At 44.8% G+C, this 24,128-nt stretch overlaps 1 protein-coding gene across 1 annotated transcript in view; it reads left to right on the top strand.

Annotated features, from left to right (window-relative positions):
- The window catches only part of ddah1 (dimethylarginine dimethylaminohydrolase 1), a 113,235-nt gene that overhangs the window by 51,463 nt on the left and 37,644 nt on the right, over nucleotides 1-24,128 (top strand). The gene's annotated exons all lie outside the window — the stretch shown is intronic.

Raw genomic sequence — 24,128 nt, 5'->3', positions numbered from 1 at the left:
AAGCCACTCACCATCCTGACTTGGAAATTAATTGTCATTCCTTCAGTAACGCTGCATCAAAAACTTGGAATTCCAACCCCCCCCCCTCGCTAAGAGTGTCTTCCAATGGACTGCACCTTCTCAAGGAGCAACTAGGGACGGGCAATAGACACTGGGCCCAGCCAGCAAAGCTCATTTCACACAAATGAATTTGTAAAAACATAATCACCACCTTGGGGATTGTAGGAACACAATGGGAGCAAGAGGAGGCTATTCAGCCCCTTGGATCTGTTCTGTCATTCAACAAGATTCAAGCTGACCTACATTATTGACTCTACCACAACCTGTTCCCTATCCCTCGAGTCACACTGTGTCTTGAACATCTATTGATCTCAATGTTGACACAGCAGGATGGACTGGATACAGGATGATGTTTCTGTAGGGGTGGGGTGGGGTGAGGATTTGGTTGGTCATGGACAGAAGGTCAGGTTCTTAGCTCAGCTGTTGCAGACTGAGATTGAAGGGAGAGGATGGTGGACCTGTGGAATTCTCTCACCCTGAAGGCTGGGGAGGTGGTGGCTGAGTCACTGAATATATTTAAGAAAGAAATAAATTTATTGGCCCTTTATTGGTCAGAGTACTGAGTACAGGAGTTGGGAGGTCATGTTGTGGCTGTGCAGAACATTGGTTAGGCCACTGTTGGAATATTGTGTGCAATTCTGGTCTCCTTCCTATTGGAAGGATGTTGTGAAACTTGAAAGAGTTCAGAAAAGATTTACAAGGATGTTGCCAGGATTGGAGGATTTGAGCTATAGGGGGAGGCTGAACAGACTGGGGCTCTTTTCCCTGGAGCGTTGAAGGCTGAGGGGTGACCTTATAGAGGTTTACAAAATTATGAGGGGCTTGGATAGGATAAATAGACAAAGTCTTTTCCCTGGGGTCGGGGAGTCCAGAACTAGAGGGCATAGGTTTAGGGTGAGAGGGGAAAGCTATAAAAGAGACCTTCGGGGCAACATTTTCACACAGAGGGTGGTATGTGTATGGAATGAGCTGCCAGAGGATGTGGTGGAGGCTGGTACAATTACCACATTTAAGAGGCATTTGGATGGGTATATGAATAGGAAGGGTTTGGAGGGATATGGGCCGGGTGCTGGCAGGTGGGGACTAGATTGGGTTGGGATATCTGGTCGGCATGGACAGGTTAGACCGAAGGGTCTGTTTCAATGCTATACTTCTCTATGACTCTATTTCTGGAGGTTAAAGTCATTGTGGGCTTGGGGAAAGAGCAGGAGCATGGCTTTGAAATAGAGAATCGTCCATGGTCGTGTTAAATGGTGGATTAGGCTCAATGGGCTGAATGGCCTATTCCTGCTCCTATTTTCCATGCCTCTATGTTAAATACACTCAGCGAGCCTTTTTATTAATTCATTCTTGCGATATGAGCATTCCTGACTGGTCTAGCATTTCCTCCTTGTGCACGCATCATGTTGTACAACCTCAATACTTTGTCTGTGTCTCTCTCTGTCTCTGTCAGGCAGCTGGTGTGGAGCTGTATCGAGTTTAATCAGACTCTGCTGCTCTATGCTGGTGTTCCTCCTCCATACAGACCCCCTCCAAGCCCTTCCTGATGAAGGGCTTTGGCCCGCAATGTCGATTTTCCTGCTCCTCGGATGCTGCCTGACCTGCTGTGCTTTTCCAACACCACTCTGATCTAGACTCTGATTTCCAGCATCTGCAGTCCTCACATTTCCCCATTTCCTCCCTGTGCCTATTCGCCCTTGAGAAATCTGAGCATGTGTTGTTCTCGATGATAGAGACCTCTGAAGACTCACAACATTGTGATTGAAGAAATGTTTCCTGAAATGGCTGACCCTTTATCCAGAGGCTGTGCCCATCCTAAATTCTAGACTCTCCAGCCAGGGGCAAGGACATTTCAGCTCTTAACCTCCCGGAAATATCACCATTAAACTGAAGCAGGGCTCTGAGGCAGTCACCACCTGTAGCAGAGGGGAACCTGTGATTAAACTGCATTACACTGACACCTATCTGAGATCAGCTGCAATTCTCAATTCCAAGAACAATACCGACTGCTGAGAAATAGCATCAATACACAACGCTTCCTGCAATCTGCAGTGATGCCTTGCAATGAAAATTGCAGGTTATATAATACAATCTTGTCAGGAAATGTTTATAAAAACAAAGAAATTGGAGAAATTGCTCAGAACCAAGTAACAAGGTGAAGTGAGAAGAATTAATTTTGCTGAAACAGGGTCAATTATTTTTTAGCTGTGAAGAGGAATGGTGTACTCTCCTTTATCTGTCCACCCACAGACAGGGACATTGATGCATGCATCATATTGTGCAACCTCAATACTTTGTCTGTGTCTCTCTCTGTCTCTGTCAGGCAGCTGGTGTGGAGCTGTATCGAGTGTAATCAGACTCTGCTGCTCTATGCTGGTGTTCCTCCTCCATACAGACCCCCTCCAAGCCCCTCCTTATCTCACCCTATCACCAGATCCCCCCAGTTCCTGTCTCCCTCCCCCCACCCACAGGTATTTATACAGCTTCTCCCTGAAATGTGTTGGCACTGTGCACACCTTGACCACTCCCTGTGGGAGTGCGTCCTTGGGGAAGGAAAGATGTTTCTCCTGAATTCTCATTCACATCTACTCCCTGATAAGTGGATTTACTATCCCTGTGCCAACCCTGTCAAATCCCTTCATGACTGAGAACCTTGAGTCTTGCCTTCTCAAGTGAAGTGCCTGCTCAATGTTTTCTATATTCAGATCCTTGCAGTCTTGATATTGCCACTGTAAATACTTTCTCACAGTTTCTCCGAAGCCTGTGCTAGTTATTTATGATGTAGAGACAGACCTGTGTACGGTGCACTGTAGAGAACATTAATGGGGCATTACCCAGAATACTTGACGGCTAAGTTATTAAGTGTGAGAGATTCTAGCAGGTGCAGGATTCCTCTGAGGTGAGATGACATAAATGGGTGGATTTTGTCACAAATGAAATGAATTTCTCACACTTTACTGGAATGAAGAGGAAGTTGCAACACGTATAGGATTTAAGTTTTTAAGTTTGCAAAGCAGTTACCTAATTCCATGTGTCTACATCTGCTGTAACTTCTCTTTTCAAAGAAGCAGGATTTGTGAGGCAACAACGTTTGGTGTCAGCATGTTTGTCTGAAAGTTGTAACGAGAGAGTTGATATACATACAAATGCATCTCCTCAGGGTGTGCCAATTTATTCCCTAATCTCATGGACAGGTGCTGTATGGTTTCAACAAGAGAGGCAGAGAACTAGCAGCTAGGAAACTGAAGTGTTGACTCAGTAAATAGCAGCACTTCAGATTCATGGCTGTGCTTTGAGAACTTTCAGGGAAAAGCCAGTGAAACCGATGAGTGACACACGCATCATGTTGCACTCTCCAATACAGAGGGCCAGTATGTTCATTTCCAAGTATCCCTGGCTGTTCCCTCTGGGACATACAAACTAGGAACAAGGATAGGCCTTACTTAGTTAATGGTAGGGTATGTCCTCGAACAGAGAGGCCACGGAGTGCAGATGCATAGTTCCTTGACAGTGACATCACGGGGAGACAGGGTGGTGAAGAAGGCATTTGGCATGCTTGCCTACATTAGTACAGGAGTTGGGACATCATGTTACTGTTTTACAAGACACTGGGAAGGCCACATTTGGAGTACAGAATATAAGGATGTTATAAAACTGGAATAAGTTCAAAAAAGATTCACAAGGATTTTACCAAGACTGGAGGGTTTGTGTTATAGGAGGGGCTGAATAGACTGGGACTCTTTTCCCTGCAGTGTAGGAGGGCTAGGGGTGGCCTTGGAGAAGTTTATAAAAATCATGAGGGGCATAGATTATCTGAACAGCCAAGGTCTTTTCCCCAAGGTAGGGGAGTCCAAAACTAGATGTGTAGGTTTAAGGTGAGAGGGGAAAGATTTAAAAGAGACCTAAGGGGCAACATTTTCACACAGAGTGTAGTACATGTATTGAATGAGCTGCCAGAGGAAGTGGCAGAGGCTGGTAAAATTACAACATTTAAAAGATATTTGGACAGGTACATGATAGGAAACATTTAGATGGATATGGGCCAATGGGACTAGTTCAGCTTAGGAAGTTGTTTGGCATGAGTGGGTTGGGCCGAAGGGCCTGTGTCCATGCAGATGATTGACAGGCTTTGGGAAGTCAGGAGTTGGATTACTCGCTGCAGTTTTGCTTGGCTCTGACCTAGCCACCATGTTTATATGGTGAGTGTTGTTGAGTTTCTGGTCAATGGCATTCCCCAGGATATTGATAAAGGGGGCACTCAGTGATGGTAACACCATTGAATGGCTATCTTGTATTTTGGTGTCAGCTAACTGCACCAAGACCTTTCATGAACTCTCTTCCTGAACCACAACTCTTCAATAATCTTTCAAGTCATTTGCAATATCTGAGGCTCCAGACCAGGAGAACATAAGAGCTAGGAGCAGAAGGCCATTCAGCCCCTCAAGCCTGCTGCACCATTTCATACGACTGTGGCTGATCTCATCTCCACCTCAACGTCATTTTGTTGTCCAGTTTCCAGAGCCCTTCAACCCATTGCTCATTAAAACTCTCCTCCTTACATTTACTCAGTGGGGGAGTGAATTCCACAAATTCACGAGAGAAGTCATTTCCCTTCACCTCTGCTGTAAACCTGCTAGACCTTATCCAAAAACTAAGACCTCTCTCAGAAAGGCAGTTTCTCTCTGATCTGACCATCCAGGGGACAAGATACATCTTATTTTCCGCAAAGCATGTTATCTTATTTTAAAGAAACAATCATTTATTGTTTCTGTCAGGAGAAATAAGGCCAAAGTGCAGCTGTCTAGACAGAACAAAGAGCTTCAGGAAATCCAGCAGGCTCCGCGTGTCCAGGTTAGACCTGTCTCCAGAAGCAAATGGCTAAGTGGTTAATGGGATGTGCTCCCTGCTGATTGGTACTCGATCTGCTGTCAGTGTAAAAGCCCACTCAGCAGAATTGTACCCTATGTGCAAACTGTATCGCCTTAAAGATACTCCTGCTGCAGTATCACACATTCTCCCAGCTTTACTCGGACATTATTGCTGCATGACGTTAGTCTTTGGCCTCTGCTCTGATCTGAAATCTTGGCAGAGCTTGGAGAGCCTCTGTTTTATCTCTTTCACAGGCAGGCCCTCTGCATTCATTAACCGGATGACGTCGTGAGGAGTATTGGCATTGTGACCAAGAGTTCATAATAAATAACAATCCACACCAAACCCAAGCAGTTTCTCCGCAATCAGCTAACAATGTACTGCACTAGGCTCTGGCTGGAATTGTATTATTTCACACTTTTTAAAAAACCATACTGTAGAGCTCGACATCAAAGATCTGTTAAAGTTGAGACCGTGTTTAAGGAAAACGCAAAATCTTTTTCATTAGTAATTAGCAGAGCAGCTGGCGTTTATATGATGTCTTTAATGTAGTGAAATATCCCGATGTTTCACAGGACCATCCCTTTATCTGACTGTTCATTGACACCACGCCACATATGAGCACAGATGAACAAAAAGGTTGGCCAAGAGTCGGTTCCTCCGCAGCAGCTAGAAAGAGGGGAGAGGAGCAAGTGGTTTATTCAGGGAGACCTTGGTACTCAGGCAGAGAAAGGCACAGCCAGCAATGGTGGAGTGCCAGTAACGAAGAACAGTTAATGGATCAGATTTGGGGGAAAGTGCAGTGATGGCACAGTGAGGGGGATAGGTCTACAGGAGGGCTGAGCCCGGGGGGTTTTGAGCAGATGGAAGAGCATTTTAAAACGGAGGGTTTTCCAGGCTGGGAGCTGATGTAGGTCAGCAAGAGCATTGGAATAGTCACATTCAGTGGTTACAAAAGCAGGGGTAATAGTTTCAGCAGGGTGAGGTTGAGTGATGTTCTGGTAGTGGCAGACTTGCAAAGAGATAGGAGATCAGACTCAGCTCAAGATTAAAGCCAGGAGCAAATCACTTATTTATTTATAGCTGTATTTAAATCCTGCTATACCTCAGGATTGTTGTTTTAACAAACTCAGCAGGAAGTGAGGTCACTCCTTTGGTAATCTGGCTTCTGCCTGTTGGAAGAACTGACAAGGAATGAGATGATGGACAAAACATTCCATGTGGAATGTGTTGGCTTTGGACCAACATGGTTTTTTTTGAGGAGCCAATACTTCTTTCCTCATATAACTTGTTACATTCAGTCCACTGATTATCTGTTACTTCCCTGTTGATTTTAAGTGAATTATTTTCCCCCATTCTGACATCCTGAACCCAGACCAGTGTTTTAGTTGAGTAAGTGACGAGGGGAGCTGTGTGCTGGATCTGTGTAACCTTCAATATCATATCTAAGAGCAAACACTCAAATATAGAAGCTCAAGGGTAATGCCCACTGGCCTGGCAAAATCATTCTCAAGCTCCTTCTAGTGGCCAATAAATGAATTGCCTAAAAAGTGTTCTTCCTTATCCTCGAGCATTGTCATTCATGGGGGTAGACCTTAGAGCCGAATCTTTTAAACTTTAAATGTTTCATGAAGTGGAAATGAAATAGATATTGTTCAACTTAGCATCAACTGCAATTTGAATTTCTATAGTCTGGAGGGAATTAGGTTCAGGGTGAGAGGGGAAAGATATAAAGGGGACCTAAGGGGCAACTTTTTCACACAGAGGGTGGTACGTGTATGGAATGAGCTGTCAGAGGAAGTGGTGGAGGCTGGTACAATTGCAACATTTAAGAGGCATTTGGATGGGTATATGAATAGAAAGGGTTTGGAGGGATATAGGCCGGGTGCTGGCAGGTGGGACTAGATTGGGTTGGGATATCTGGTCGGTATGGACGGGTTGGACCGAAGGGTCTGTTTCCATGCTGTACATCTCTATACTCTAAATAATAAATTATTAGTAATACTGGGAGCTGAATGTATTGATGGTACCCCAGCCCCATTTTGAAGCATTCAGGACCAGTTGGACCAGTGTGTCCCATTCGGCAATTGTACTGGTCTGTTTTTCTCGGTAAAACATTCAAAGTCACCCCGAGGTGCTCCATTGAATAAATCTGACACTGAGTCAGACAGGTGAGCAGGAGCTCATTGAAAGAGGGAGTTTTCTGAGGATCTGAAAGGAGAGGAAAGTGGTGGAGAGGTTTTGGAAGGGGGTCCCAGAGATCAGAAAGCAGGCAGCTGAAGGCACAGCTACACAGACAGAGAGGAAAAGTTCCCATGCCAGAAATCCCAAGATCCCAGAGGACTGTGGGCTGCAGGAGGTTACAGAGATAGGGAGGAGCTGACGCCATGGAGAGATTTGAAAGCAAGGATGAAGGTTTTAAAATCCAGGTTTTGCTGGACTGAGAGCCAATGTGGGTCAGTGAGGCATAGGGGGATAATGAGTGAAATGGTACATGGTCCAGTCCTGATTTTAACTCAAAGCCCACAGTGAAACTGAAAATAGTTCTTGTAGCAGAAATCTACTACAACCATCAAGCTTATAACATTGAAACCGTCCAACATTTTGCAGTAAATTGCCACTTGAATTGAGCTGTCAGGTTTGCTTCATTACAAACTATTGAATCTGACATTTTTTTGATGTGGTTACTTCCCAGCAAAGATGGATTTATGATTTAACATCGTCTAGAGTCAGAAGGCAGATACTGCCATTCTAATAATGCAGGGATGAGTCCCATGAAAACCCTGGAAAGGTGACAGGGATTGAAAGTAATTGGATAACAAATAATGGAAGCTCCAATGATTCTTGTGTATGTCAGATATTTATTGATGCTGGAGAGAAACAGCACAGTTCCAGGCTCCAAACAGCAAAAACAGGCAATGAGGTAATTGTTAATTGCATTGAGTGACTCGCTAGGCCATTTTAGAGGGCAGTTGCAGGTCAACCACACCTCCATGTGAAGGTTGGGGTGAGGGGTATTTTATTTTCATGGCAGTAAATTCAGCTGATTAGATCTCCAGTTGCTGTGGTAGGATTTGAGAGCACGTTCCTACGACATTTGCTGAGACCTCAGGGTTCCTAGTCTGATGACATTACCATTACATGTCCACCTCTCCATCACCCCACATTGCCAGCTGCCAAGAGACAGAGACAACCAAAGGATTTTTCCAAAAACTGTTCATTTTAAGGCAGGTGTTCGGATTTTTTGCGGGTGAAAATCTGATTCCAAACCTCTGGAATATTCTTTTGGAAATAAGAGTAAGCCACTTGTTGTGCCCATCTCTTTCCTCCTCAGCAGCCACTCTGCCTCATCGTTAACACAAAGATTAAAACAAGGGGAATAACTGGATGGAAACGTTATCATCGTTCAAAATGATTGGCAGCAATGTGCTGCCTTAAAACTGCCCCTGATCGTACATGCTGTCTCAGTACTGACCCTCTGACAGTGCGGCAATCGCTCAACACTGACCTCTGACAGTGCAGCACTCCCTCAGCACTGACCCTCTGACAGTGCAGCACTCCCTCAGCACTGACCCTCTGACAGTGCAGCACTCCCTCAGCACTGACCCTCTGACAGTGCGGCACTCCCTCAGCACTGACCCTCTGACAGCGCAGCACTCCCTCAGCACTGACCCTCTGACAGAGCAGCACTCCCTCAACACTGACCCTCTGACAGTGCGGCACTCCCTCAGCACTGACCCTCCGACAGTGCGGCACTCCCTCAGTACTGACTCTCTGACAGTGCGGCACTCCCTCAACACTGACCCTCTGACAGTGCGGTACTCCCTCAGCACTGACCCTCTGACAGTGCGGCACTCCCTCAGCACTGACCCTCTGACAGTGCGGCACTCCCTCAGCACTGACCCTCTCACAGTGCGGCACTCCCTCAACACTGACCCTCTGATAGTGCAGCACTCCCTCAGTACTGACCCTCTGACAATGCGGCACTCCTCAGTACTGACCCTCTGACAATGCGGCACTCCCTCAGCACTGACCCTCTGACAGTGCAGCACTCCTTCAGCACTGACCCTCTGACAGTGCGGCACTCCCTCAGCACTGACCCTCTGACAGTGCGGCACTCCCTCAGCACTGACCCTCTGACAGTGCAGCACTCCTTCAGCACTGACCCTCTGACAGTGCGGCACTCCCTCAGCACTGACCCTCTGACAGTGCAGCACTCCTTCAGCACTGACCCTCTGACAGTGCGGCACTCCCTCAGCACTGACCCTCTGACAGTGCAGCACTCCCTTAGCACTGACCCTCTGACAGTGCGGCACTCCCTCAGCACTGACCCTCTGACAGTGCGGCACTCCCTCAGCACTGACCCTCTGACAGTGCAGCACTCCCTCAGTACTGACCCTCTGACAGTGCGGCACTCCCTCAGCACTGACCCTCTGACAGTGCGGCACTCCCTCAGCACTGACCCTCTGACAGTGCAGCACTCCTTCAGCACTGACCCTCTGACAGTGCGGCACTCCCTCAGCACTGACCCTCTGACAGTGCAGCACTCCTTCAGCACTGACCCTCTGACAGTACAGCACTCCCTCAACACTGACCCTCTGACAGTGCAGCACTCCCTCAGCACTGACCCTCTGACAGTGCAGCACTCCCTTAGCACTGATCCACCAACAGTGCGTCACTCCATCAGCACTGACCATCTGACGGTACAGCACTCCCTCAACGTTTTCATGCAGAGGGTGGTGTGTGTATGGAATGAGCTGCCAGAGGAAGTGGTGGAAGCTGGTCCACTTACAGCATTCAAAGGCATCTGGATGGGTATGTGAATTGGAAGTGCTTAGAGCGATATGGGTCAAATGCTGGCAGGTGGGACTAGATTTATTTAGGATATCTGGTCTGTTTCCATGCTGTACATCTCTACGACTGTTAAGTTTGTTTTGCTTTGAGAGATTATCTGTCTGAAAACACATGAAGAATATTTAAGGGTGAGAAAACCACGCTGTAGGATTGGACAGTTTAATTTGCATATAGATAGGGAAAGCAGCAGGAGAGAAATTAGATTTACTACAATGAGCTGAGATTTTTATCTAAAATGGAGGGGCTTAAAACCAAATGAGCTCAGGCAGTTATTGATTTTGGTCTGTGATGGGGAAGCCCCATGTCTGTCAGTGTGCTCTGGAGTAGGTGGGGAGCCCTTGGCTCGGCACATATCAAAGTATATCTGACAAATACCACTGATTCAGCAAAGGGTTACACAGTCAAGAATAATACTCCATACAGACATGTGAAATAATGAGTCACCAGAGAGAGTCCAAGCAAAATTTCGACGATATCGAGGTTCATAGCAAATACTTTTTCAAATCGACGATATTCAGCATAAAGAGAATTGACTGTGCTGTTGGGATTTTTAACTCTGCTTCCGTTATTTGAGGGTTTGGTATGTGACATCATGCTGTTTAACAGCGGTTCTGTCTTTAACCTCCTGCTTGTATTCATTGTGTAATCCTTTTCAGTCTTTGGCAGCAGCTGCTCACATACTGGCCTCTGGGGTACTCATAGAATCATTACAGTGTGGAAGTGGGCCGTTTGGCCCATCAAGTCCACACCGACTCTCATGCCAACCAGACCCACACCCTCTTACCCTATCCCTGTAACCCTGCATGTGCCATGGCTAATCCACCTAGCCTGCACACCTTTGGACTGTGGGAGGAAACTGAAGCACCCAGAGGAAACTTACGCAGACACGGGGAGTATGTGCAAACTCCACACAGACAGTCACCCAAGGCTGGACTCAAAGATAGGCACCTGGAGCTGTGAGGCAACAGTGCTAACCACTGAGCCACCATGCCAGCCATCATTGTCAGAGGGAGTGGTGAGGACAGACTGGAGTAATGGAGGGAGCCAAGAGGGGATCCCAAGGAGAAGATCCAAATCCTGAGAATTATTGAAGGATGCTGTACCATTTGATTGACACACTGAAGGAGGTTATTGTTGGTACAGTGGGCTCAGAGACAGAAAATCACAAATTACATACAGAGGCTGGAAATCTATGATCAAAACAGAAAATATGGGGAATGCTCAGCAGATTTGCAGGCAAAGGGAGAGACAGATTGTATCAGATTCCTCCTTGTGATTAAATCATTCTATCAGAAGTAAGGAAGAGACTGGGAGGATTGCTTTTAAAGCAATGTGTTGGTCAATGGAGTTCGGAATGTAGTATTCACTCATGGAATGTGGGTGTCATCAGCTCAACCTGCATTTATTGCTTAGGGGGTGGTTAAGAGTCACCCACATTGCTGTGGGTCTGGAGTCACATGTAGGCCAGACTGGGTAAGGATGACAGCTTCCTACCCTGAAGGACATTAGTGACCCAGATGGGGTTTTCATTTTCAGAGTTACTGTTGCACTCAGTTCCAGATTTTTATCAAACTAAAATTCCACTATGTGCCATGGGTCTCAGAGTAATTGTCTGGTGGCAATCTCATCAAGCCATCACCCCCCAACCCGACAATCTGGAGTTCTGAATTATGAGTTCAAATCCCACCCCTGATGGAATTTGAAAAAAACTGGATGGAAAAGCTAGTCTCCATAATGTTGACCATAACAATTATTAGCAGTTGTCATAAAAAAACTCATCCAGTTCACCTTTAGAAAAGGAATTCTTACTGGGTCTGACTTACATGTGACTCCCTACTCTAGTGATGTGCTTGATTCATAACTGCCCTCTGAAACAACTGACTCAGTTCAAGAGCAATTGGGGGTTACCAAGTACTGGATTAGAGGTGCTGGAAAAGCACAGCAGTTCAGGCAGCATCCGAAGAGCAGTAAAATCGATGTTTCGGGCAAAAGCCCTTCATCAGGAATACCAAATACTGGTCATTAATGTCTGTATTGTCCATTTCCGAAATGGAAATTATCTTGTGATTGTCTGCTCTACTTCCCTAGGGTGGAGTGAGCTGGAAAGGCAGAGCTCAGACCATGGCCTCCTCCTGTTCCTCTGTTGTCTGTAGTTAAGTTTCCACACCAAGGGTTACCCAATGTCTGGCACTTCATTGAATGTCTGAGTCAAAATACCCATTTTTATTTTAATGATCTCTGAAGATTGAGGCATGCTTTCCTAATGATTTAATATATATGTAATAATTTCAATGAAATCATGTTTTCATGTTGGCGTTATGAGTGCGTGAATCTCACAGCGTACAGCTGTGTGTGCCTACAAAAGCAGTGCAAAGATCTCAGATTTATTAAACACTCCTCATGGAAAGGGATGTCTCCAATTAATTTTCCACTACGACTTCATCTGTTTTTCTTTAAATGTTTCCAGCCCACTCATGCTGATCCTCAGTTGTGTATGAGCTCACAATGGCCTGTGTTCTCTTTCACTTATATTTATTTCAGCAAGTCACCCGATGCTAATCAAAACTATCCATGTGTTCATGCCTGTCTGCGTGTGTATATACACAAACGTACACACACTTGCTGACACAGGCATGTACAGTTACACACAGAGATACACATAACCTCATACACAGTTAGATACACACACACACCCATAGACACACTCAAACACAGACACACAGATACATTTGTGTGCATGTGCACACACAAACACACATACACACAGAGTTAGATACACATACAGTCACTGACATACACAGCCGTAGACATATGCAAACACAGGTGTACAGATACACATGCACACACACATAAATGCAAAGATGCACATTGAGAAACACACACAGTCACATACACTCAGTCACACACAAACATGTGCACACACACACAGACATAGGCATATACAGTTACATATAGATACACACATAAACACATGCAGAGATATATACGCAGTTAGATAGGGATATAGACACACATACTGGATTAGTGGTGCTGGAAGAGCACAGCAGTTCAGGCAGCATCCAAAGAGCAGCGAAATCAACGTTTCGGGCAAAAGCCCTTCATCAGGAACGTTGATTTCGCTGCTCGTTGGATGCTGCCTGAACTGCTGTGCTCTTCCAGCACCACTAATCCAGTATTTGATTTTCAGCATCTGCAGTCATTGTTTTTACCGATATAGACACATATACACAGTCATACAAATACATACACATGTGTGCCACACAAACAGCCGCACATATGCTCAGAGCCACATACATTCAGACACGCAGGCATGCATATATGGAACTGTTGCAAACGAAGATTTTTTTTTGGTTCAGAAACATGGTTGTGGTAGGATTGTGGCTGCTTTCATGTGGCTTTGTAAAGTTACACTCAGCAGCAAACGTCAATTTGTTGTCATGGTATCAAACAGTATGTCTATAAGTTGCTGGGTCCAAGACTAACAGGAATTTTCTTTTCCATCTTCTGTGCATATTTGAGCCCCACATATTTTTGCCATTTAATTGTACAAGAACCTTTTTCAAACTGTTTGGAGGATTGGATTGCGTCTTGTTGCTCCCAGTGATGATCTCATGTCTGGTGATTATGTAAACTGTTCCTCAGTTGAAGGTAGTGGGTGAATTAATGATGGAATGATCCAGCCTTTTTTATAAGGTGGAAGGAAAATGAAGATAAACACTTGCTCTCAGTTAGACATTCAACAGTGAATAGATGGTAACATTTGATTCAGGGAGATGTCTTGGTATCTGCCATTTAGAGAACAATTCAACTGGAAACAAAATGAAAGATTATATAAACAGTTTATTTGCTGAATCTGTCTTGTATTTGGTTTTCCAGTGGCTTTATGAGACTAAGGAAGGAAGTTTTCCTCCATTGTATAACGATATGTAAGGCTAATCTGTCATTTAGTTAAATCTTAGCTGATTTGATTGTGAGAGAATCTAGGGGTGAAATGTGCAGTGCTGGAAAAGCACAGCAGGTCAGGCAGCATCCAAGGAGCAGGAGAGTCGATGTTTCAGGCAGAAACCCTTCATCAGGAATATGATCCCCTTACTTTTCCGCAGAGAATCTAAGGGGGAATCACTGCTTAAAGATATCGGGTCACGCATTGAAAACTGAGACGACAAAATTTGATTTCATAGAGAATTGGTAGATCTTGGAACTCTGTTTCTTAAAAGGGGAGAGAAGCAGAGGGCTTGAATATTTTTATGGTAGAGGTGGGAGGATTCTCAATACCCCAACACTAAAATGACAGGGATGTGGAGTAACCAGATCAGCCAGGATCTTACTGAATGGGCAAGCAGGCCTGAAGGGCTGAATGGCCTGCTCCTGCTCCGAATACCATTATTTGTAAATTTAGTGGTAGATATCGGAGCAAGGTGTTTAATCTGAGGGCAGAAAGCAGGGCAGTGATAGTACTGAAATATTTTAGGAAAAGCCAGATAAGCTCATGCAGAAGAGGGAAATAAAAAGGTCGGCTGATAGGGTGAGTTTTTTGAAGAGTGGGGGAAGGCTTGCATGCATGAGCTGGTCTGAATGGCCTCTTCCTGTGCTGTACACTCATTATAATGCCCAGTTTTATGGCTCGATGGTTCGCACTGCTGCCTCACAGCACCAGGGACCCGGGTTCGATTCGAGCCTCGGGTGACTGTCTGTGTGGAGTTTGTACATTCTCCCTGTGTCTGTGCGGGTTTCCTCCGGGTGCTTCGGTTTCCTCCCACAGTCCAAACATGTGCAGGTTAGGGTAGATTGACCGTGCTAAATGCGGGGTTACCGGGATAGGGTGGAGGGCTGAGTCTGGGTGGGATGCCATTTGGATGGTCGGTGTGGGCTGGATGGGCCGAATGGCCTCTTTCTGCAAGGTAGGGATTCTGATGTGAGAAGTAAGTCACATTGTACCATGTTGCCCTCTGTAAAGTAGCAGTAAAATCGAGTAAAGGTGACGTTACAATCGTCCCACTGTCCAATTAGAGAGAAGAGAGAGAGAGACTGGAGGAGAGTTTAATCTGAGGGTCACTGCCCTCAGGGAAGGTTGGCATGGCCAGTGCAGGAATTGGGGTGCTGACCGGCTAACCAGTCAATCTTTACCTGGCCTCTAGGTTGGAAACACCAGGTAGGAGGTCAGGGATTGGACTGTTAGTTGGCAACAGCTCAGCCAGCATCAAGAGGTACAGTCACATGGACATTAGGTGCCAGTGCCTCAGATCAGGGAGGGTAAGGCGTGCTCAATAAAGCTGACTTTACCAGAAGTCAGCACTTCTGGTAAAAACACATTGAGAGCACAGGATCAGATATAGCCTTAAGGAGGGTGACCCAGTTTCATGAACAAGGAACAGCCTGTGGTCAAATCTTGAAGCTCCAAACTGCACATTTGATAATCAAATTCAAGCTCCAACCCACATATCGAGGAAAGAAAGAGAGAGAGAGAGGATTCATAGGAGAAAGAACAACCCATATACAACAATTCTTTCCGGTTACGTACTGGATAATATGTGGCTGTGCTCCAGATTTGAAAGGGTAGGAAAAATTTATTCCATTCGTTGTCAGAAAAAGTGCATTGCAGAGTTCTGGAATTCTGTTTTTCTTTTGGGAAGCTATTCAACAAAATAACATCAGCAGCAAGGCATTGCTTTTATTTATGAGCGTGACCTTTTCCAGCATACTTGTCCCATAAGGTAGTTCCTGACATAAATACACTGAGTGATTGCAGACAATTACTAGAGAAATCTCAAGGAGGGGGCCCTCTCAGCTTCACCAATAACAGAGGAAGAAGTTCCATTCAAATCATGCATTCACACACGCAACGCACAGAATCACAGAATTGTCACAATACAGCAAGAGGCTATTTGACCCATCATATCTTTGTCAGTACTATTATCTAGTTCCAATCTACTATCCAAATAATCAATGTAAATTAGGCAGATTGGCCATTGCCCGTTGCGTCCAGGGATGTGCAGGCGAAGTGAACTATCCATGGGAAAGTGCAGGGTTACAGAGATAGGGTAAGGGGTGGATCTGGGTTGGATCATCTTCAAAGGGTCATTGTGGACCCGATGGGCTGAATGGCCTGCTTCCACACTGTAGGGATTCTATAATTCATCTAATGCCCTCTTGAATGCCTCACGTTGAAGCCCAATTATTAATGACAATGTCCAACATTTGTAGCTATTTTAGGCATAAGCAGCCAACAATTGGCATCCTTTACTCACCATCCTGATTTGGAAATATATCGCCGTTCCTTCACTGTCGCTGGGCTAAAATCCTGGAATTCCCTCCCTGAAGGCATTGTGGGTCTACCTACAGCACATGGACTACAGTGGTTCAAAAAGACAGCTCACCCCTACCTTCTCAAGGGGCAACGAGAGATGGGAAATAAATGCTGGGCTCAGCCAGTGATGCCCACATCCTTGAAATGAATAAAACACATTAGATTTAGAGTCATAGAGATGTACAGCATGGAAACAGACCCTCCGGTTCAACCCATCCATGCTGACCAGATATCCCAATCCAATCTAGTCCCACCTGCCAGCACCCAGCCCATATGCCTCCAATTCCTTCCTATTCATATACCTATTCAGATGCCTTTTAAATGTTACAATTGTACCAGCCTCCAACACATCCTCTGGCAGCTCATTCCACACACACATCACCCTCTGCATGAAAATGTTGCCCCTTAGGTCTCTTTTATATCTTTCCCCTCTCACCCTAAACCTATGCCCTCTAGTTCTGGACTCCCCCACTCCAGATAAAAGATCTTGTCTATTTATCCTATCCATGCCCCTCATGATTTTATAAACCTCTATAAGGGCACTGCTCAACCCCCGATGCTCCAGGGAAAACAGCCCCAGCCTGTTCAGCCTCTTCCAAAGAGTCAACTCCTCCAACCCTGGCAACATCCTTATAAATCTTTTCTGAATCCTTTCAAGTTTCACAATATCCTTCCGATAGGAAGGAGACCAGAATTGCATGCAATATTCCCACAGTGGCCTAACCAATGTCCTGTACAGCCGCAACTTGACCTCCCAACTCCTGTACTCAATACTCTGACCAATAAAGGAAAGCATACCAAACGCCTTCTTCACTAGGCGAAAGTGATGACTCTAGATCTGGTGATTAGAGTTGACAGTGTGGTGCTGGAAAAGCACAGCAGGTCAGGCAGCGTCCGGGGAGCAGGAGAATCATTGTTACAGGCAAAAGCCCTTCTTCACTATCCTATCTACCTGGGACTCTACTTTCAAGGAGCTATGAACCTGCGCTCCAAGGTCTCTCTGTTCAGCAACACTCCCCAGGACCTTACCACTGAGTGTATAAGTTCTGCTAAGATTTGCTTTCCCAAAATGTAGCACCTCACATTTATCTCCCTTTTGAAAGTACCGTTGTTTTGACATTTTTTTCTCCAGCTTCCAAAACAATGCAGCGGCATATAAAACAGTAATTGCTGCTCCTGGAATTCGAGGAAATCACCTCCAATGCCTAAAATGCCTCAAAGAAGGATCAACTGTTACAGCCAGAAATTTTATCCATCCTCCATCTTGGATTACCCAGAATCCTCTCTGAAAACAAAAGAAAAATCTAATAAATCAAGAAGGCAGCTCACCCCCACCATCTCAAGGGGCAACTAGGGATGGGAAATAAATGGTGGGCTCAGCCAGTGATGCCCACATCCTTGAACTGAATAAAACACATTAGATTTAGAGTCATAGAAATGTATGGAAACAGACCATTTTATCATTTCTTGGTGCTGTGAAGATTGAATGTTATAACCAAAGGAACTCACCTATTGTACATTATACCCAACCAAAGTATCTCTTACATCAAGTATGTGTGCTGCCTTTCAGTTTCACCCTATGGATAGCATTCCCTCACCTGGTCACAAAGGTGAGATGGTTTGGAACGTGTGCACTTTCTGCTTCCATGAGACCAAAAAATGTAACAGCAGAAGCAGGCCATTCAGCCCATTGAGTCTGAGCTGCCATTCGATGAATCTGATCATCCTCATCTCCACATTCCTACCATTTCCCCATAACCCTTGATTCCCTGCCCAAATAAAAATCTGCCCATTTTAGTCTTTTGTTTTCTTATCGACCCAGTCTCACAGCTCTCTGCAGTAAAGAATTCCATGGATTCATTCCCCTCTGAGTGAAGAAATTCCTCTTCATATCTATCTTAAATGGGTGACCCCTTACTCTGAGATTATGCCCACTGGCCCTTGACTCTCCCACTTGGGGGATATACCCTCTCCACATCTCCCTTGTCAAGTCCCCTTAGAATCTTGTATGTTTCAGTAAGGTTGCCTCTCAATAAGGTTGCTTCATTGAAGAATTTATAGAAATTCTGACTGAGATCTCCAGACTATCAATGGTATTCCAAAATTCCAAATGGAATTCCTTTATCCAATTGCAACCCACGTACACTGAACCGCAGAGCATCGGTGAATCATGAATGTTGGATGTATTTACTGTACAAATAAATAAATAAACATTTATTGGGACATCCTTTCAAAGGATATCGCAGCAGGCATGACAGAATCTACAGAGAAGAAAGTTGACAGAAATGGGACAGCTCCAATCAGACCAATGTTTCTGTCTGTGTGGCGCTTCCTGACTTTGTGTCTGAGGGCATTGAACTTTGACCAAGCCAGTGAGGAACTGAAATGTTGACCAGCTGCCACCTCTCCACCCCAGAGCTAAAATTTCACTGGGACCTCTGATGAACCCATAGATTTGTTTGCAGAAATAACATGGGGAGGGTGGGGGGGGGGTGAGGGGAATCACAGGAGACAAGGTCAAATTGCAGCTGCTTTGGGAAGGGGAAATGGATGCGGCACACTTGTTATAAAATCCCCAGAATCAAAAATCTGTTGGGAAAAATACCACAAATAAGGTTATGTTTTTCTGAATACTGCGCAAGTATGAATTTTATAAATAATAGATGCTGTGGTTTTAATTGATATCTGGGAAAGGGTATTCAGAGGTAACAGTGATAGTTGTTAATCAGGGCTGTCGTGAATTGACAATGATTTAATTGGTACTGCAAATTTTAAATGCTTGCTTATTAAAGGTATTTGGAACCTGAATGAAGAAATTAAATTCAAAACCGTTAACCACTTCCTCGTCCTATTTGTTATGGCTAGCACTTATGTCGGGAACTACTTTTGTTGAATTCCATCCAAGTTACACAAGGAATATTTAAACCTCATTACATTTCAAAGACTGGTTTGATACAGTTTGCTGTTAGACTGCCTGTGTCTATTGAATTGGTAGGAACTGCATTCTATTTTCCGTCAACATTAGGTGTTTTTTTATTTTCAGTTTAGGCTAAACATCTGGTTGGAATTTTGTTTGAATATTTCTGTCCATTTGAAGTGCGCTGTGGATCCTGTTAACATTCTTGGTGGGCCACTCATATAAACTGCTCTGTAGCTCATCATCTCTTCAATGGCATATTGACTGCATGATCTCGGTTCTATTATTAAAGAGCACGTAAAGACCAAAATAGAAACTCAGCAAGGGTGTTTTGACTTCCCAGCACAGGGAAAGATGCACTGTGATTCAGAAGAATTGAAAAACCACCGACATAGTAAAACAGCAGATGTTTTACCCAGGCCATAGGGTTATGCCCGTTGTAATCTCTGCTTTCCCTCAACATCTAGATTCCCCACCATGGAATCTGTTTGGGTGGAGCTGAGGAATAGCAGAGGGGAGTGAGCAATGGTGGGAGTTGTTTATCAGTCACCAAGCCATAATAGGAATGTTGGGAATGGTATAACTCAGGAAATGATACATACATCATTGTTAACACAGCAGTAGAGAGGTGACTTTGATTTACATATGGACGGGGTAAACCTACTCAGCAATAACACTGTTGAAGATAAATTCCTGGAGTGTTGATTTGGAGGTGCCGGCGTTGGACTGGGGTGTACAAAGTTAAAAATCACACAACACCAGGTTATAACCCAACAGGTTGATTTGGAAGCACTAGCTTTCAGAGCACTGCTCCATCATCAGGTGGTTGTGGAGTATAAGATCATAAGACACTTTTACTGTAAATTCTGTTGCTTCCAAATAAACCTGCTGGACCATAACCTGGCATTATGTGATTTTTAACTTCCTGGAGTGTGTGCATGAGATGGGTTTCAGGGACAGTGTCTTAAAGAGTCATTTAGGGGATCAGTCTGTTTTAATAATATTGTGCAAATGGGAAGATGCTCATTAATACCTTGCTGTAAAGGAAATTTTGGGAAATAGTGATGATAATAAGATAGAAAGTTACATTGGTAATGACCTGGCCAATTATGACATGAGTGGTGACTGTCCAATGGCATTGCTCAGCAAGCCATTCAGTCCAAGGGCAATTAGGGATCAAATGCTGGTCTAACTAGTGACACCCACATCCCATGAAAGAATAAGTTAAAGACTAACAAAAACAGAAATTATTGGAAAAGCTCAGCAGGTCGGGCAGCATCTGTGGAGAGAAATCAGAGTTAACGTTTCAGACCCAGTTACCATTCGTCAGAATGGGACATGAAACATTAACTCTGATTTCTCTGCACAGATGCTGCCAGACCTGCTGAGCTTTTCCTGCAATTTCTGTTTTTGTTTCTGATTTCCAGCATGGTTTTTATTAAGTTAAAGATTAATGTTGGCTAGTTGTTGTGAATCCTCACTCTAAGTGTGTGCAGTCAGAATCACATTGTTTACAATTACCTAGAGTCCTACAACATGGAAACAGACCCTTTGGCCCCACCAGTCCATGCTGACCATGTTCCCAAACTAAACTAGTCCCACTGGTCTGCATTTGGCCCATATCTCTCCAAACCTTTCCTGTTCAGAAACTTATCCAACTTTAAAAAGTTGTAACTGTTCCTGCATCTACCATTTCCTCTTACAGTTCATTCCACACATGAACCACTCTCTGTGTAAAAACGTTGCCCGTCATGTTCTTTTTAAATCTTTCCTCTCTCATCTTAAAAACATGCCCTCCCCCCCCCAATTTTGAACTCCCACACCTTAGGGAAAAGACCCATATCATTCACCTGATCTACAAGGTCACCCCTCAACTTCCAGTGAAAAAAGTCCCAGCCTAATCAGCCTACTTTTAGAACTCAAACCCTCCATTCATAGAATAGTTAGAACATAGAATCCTTGCAGTGTGGAAACAGTGCTTCAGCCCAACAAGTCCACACTGACCCTTCAATGAGTAACCCACTCCCCTTCCCTATTTACCACTGACTAATGTAGCATGGACAATTCACACAACCTGCACATCTTTGGACTGTGGGGGGAAACCAGAGCAAACCCACGCAGACACGAGGAGAATGTGCAGACAGTAACCCAGGGTCAGATTTGAACCAGGATCCCTGGAGCTGTGAGGCAGCAGCACTAATCACCAGGCCCACCCCAGCCGCTGCCCCCTGACAACACCCTGGTAAAACTTTGCTATATCCTCTCCATTTTAATAATATCCTTCCTATAACAGGCAGACCAGAACTGGACACAGAAGAGGTGATGTGGAGGTGCTGGTGTTGGACTGGGGTGGACAAGGTCAGAGGTCACATGACACCAGGTTATCGTCTGACAGGTTCATTTGAAATCATGTTGCTCCAAAAGCTTGTGATTTCAAATAAACCATTGGACTATAACCTGGTGTCATGTGACCTCTGACCTTATACTCCAGAAGAGACCTCAGCAACATCCTGTACAACCAAAACATGGATTGTGGCAGCTGAGGGCAAAGCTTGCTCTACGTTAGAATTATTCATTTATCTAATTTTGCAAAGAAAATTGATCTTCTCTGCCCTGGAATTCAAAAAATCCCTAAAATGCTGTAATTGGGTCTGTCTCCACACCCACAGAAATGTCTCAGAGCAACCCACTGAATGGCAACAGCAAACCGCTCAGTGAGGGACAACGAGGGATTGGCACAAAGAATGGGCACTCAGGTCCATGAAAGGAAACAATGCACCCTCAGAAGCCGACTTCATGACTACTTTTGCTGTTTAGGAAGGAAAAGGAACTGATTTCCATAACATCAGTCTCTTTGGATCCATGCCAGGGCTTTTAAATTCTAAAATGATGACCAGTCAGTGAGATAATCATCACGATGCTCAGGGGACCAATCTTTGAGCAGCAAAAAGAACACTTAGCAGCCATCAGTAATGTATGCGGCTTTTAGAATCCTCTTAAAGACATGCTTTAAGGATGACAGGCATTTACAGGTAAAATGGTGAAAGCCCCCCATCCCCAGTGAAGGCGAATTGCAGACAGCTTTGACAGCACTGGCAGACCTGTGCCTGTGATGTGAGAGCTTTGACACTATAGAACATAGAATATAGCAAAGTGCAGAACAGAACAGGCCCTTTGGCCCACAATGTTGTGCTGAGGATTAATAAAATAAAATAACCGAACCATCACATCTCTCAACTCACTGCGATCCATGTGCATGTCCAGCAGTCACTTAAATGTCTCTAATGACTCTGCTTCCACCACCACTGACAAAGCATTCCATGCATTCACAACTCTCTGCGTAAAGAACCTTCCTCTGACGTCCCCTCTATACCTTCCTCCTAACACCTTAAAACTGTGACCCCTAGTGCCAGTCAATCCTGCCCTGGGGAAAAGTCTCTGGCTATTGACACTATCCATACCTTTCATTAACTTGTACACCTCGATCAGGTCACCTCTCTTCCTCCTTCTCTCCAGAAAGAAAGTTCCAACCTTAGTTAACCTCTCTTCGTAAAACAAGCCCTCCAGTCCAGGCAGCATCCTGGTAAACCTTCTTTGCACCCTCTCCAATGCCTCTGTATCTTTCCTATAGTAGGGCGACCAGAACTGGACACAATATTCCAAGTGTGGTCTCACCAGGGTCTTGTAGAACTGCAGCAAAACATTATGGCTCTTAAACTTGATCCCCCTGTTAATGAAAGCCAAAACACCATATGCTTTCTTAACAACCCTACCCACTTGGGTGGCAATTTTAAGGGATCCATGCACTTGCACACCAAGATCCCTTTGTTCCTCCACACTGCCAAGAATCCTGTCTTTAATCCTACATTCAGCATTCAAGTTCCACCTTCCAAAATGCATCACTTCGCATTTATCCAGGTTGAACTCCATCTGCCATTTCTCAGCCCAGCTCTGCATCCTGTCTATGTCACGCTGCAGCCTGCAATAGCCCTCAATACTATCAATGGCACCTCCAGCCTTAGTGTCATTGGCAAATTTACTAACCTAACCCTCAACCTCCTCATCCAAGTCATTTATAAAAACTACAAACAGCAGAGGCCCAAGAACAGAGCCCTGTGGGATCCCACTCAACACTGGCCTCCAGGCAGAATACTTTCCATCTACAACCACTCACTGCCTTCTGTCAGCCAACCAATTCTGAATCCAGATAGTCAAATCTCCCTGTATCCCATACCTCCTGACTTTATGGATGAGTCTACCATGGGGAACCTTATCAAATGCCTTGCTGAAGTCATGATTTGGAGATGCTGGTGTTGGACTGGGATGTACAAAATTAAAAATCACACAACACCAGGTTATAGTCCAACAGGTTTAATTGGAAGCACACTAGCTTGGAAGCAAAGCTAGTGTGCTTCCAATTGAACTTGTTGGACTATAACCTGGTGTTATGTGATTTTTAACCTTGCTGAAGTCCACATTCACCACATCCACTGTTCCACCTTCATCGACCTGTCTTGTTGCCTCCTCAAAGAACTCAATAAGATTTGTGAGGCGTGACCTGCCCCTCACAAAGCCATGCTGACTGCCTTTAATCACATTATGCTTTGCCAAATAGTCATAAATCCTATCCCTCAGAATTCTTTCCAAAACCTTGCTGACTACAGACGTAAGACTGACTGATCTGTAATTGTCAGAGATTTCTCTATTACCCTTCTTGAAAAGAGGAACAATATTCACCTCCCACCAATCCCACAGTTGGACTCCTGTGGAGAATGAGGAAGCAATGATCTTTGCCAGTCACTTAGCAACTTCCTTTCTCACTTCCCAGAGCAACCTAGGATAAATCTGGTCTGGCCCTGGGGACTTATCAATCTTAATATTTGCCAAAATTTCCAGCACATCAACTTCATCAATCTTGATCTGTTCAAGCCTGTTTCCCAGCTCCTCATAGTTCTCATTAACAACACTCACCCACTTAAAAAAAAACATTAACTCACCCTTCCCGGTAGCCCTTGTTTCTCTCCACCCTCTCTCCTCACCAATAAAAAAATGGAGGCCCAACTCCCAAGGAAAGTCCCTTTGTAAGTGGGAGAATGTACCCTTCCCAGCAGCCCTTGCTTC

Source organism: Chiloscyllium punctatum, chromosome 7 (genome assembly GCF_047496795.1).
Source record: "Chiloscyllium punctatum isolate Juve2018m chromosome 7, sChiPun1.3, whole genome shotgun sequence".
NCBI lineage: Eukaryota > Metazoa > Chordata > Chondrichthyes > Orectolobiformes > Hemiscylliidae > Chiloscyllium > Chiloscyllium punctatum.
This window is presented reverse-complemented; position numbering and strand designations above follow the sequence as displayed.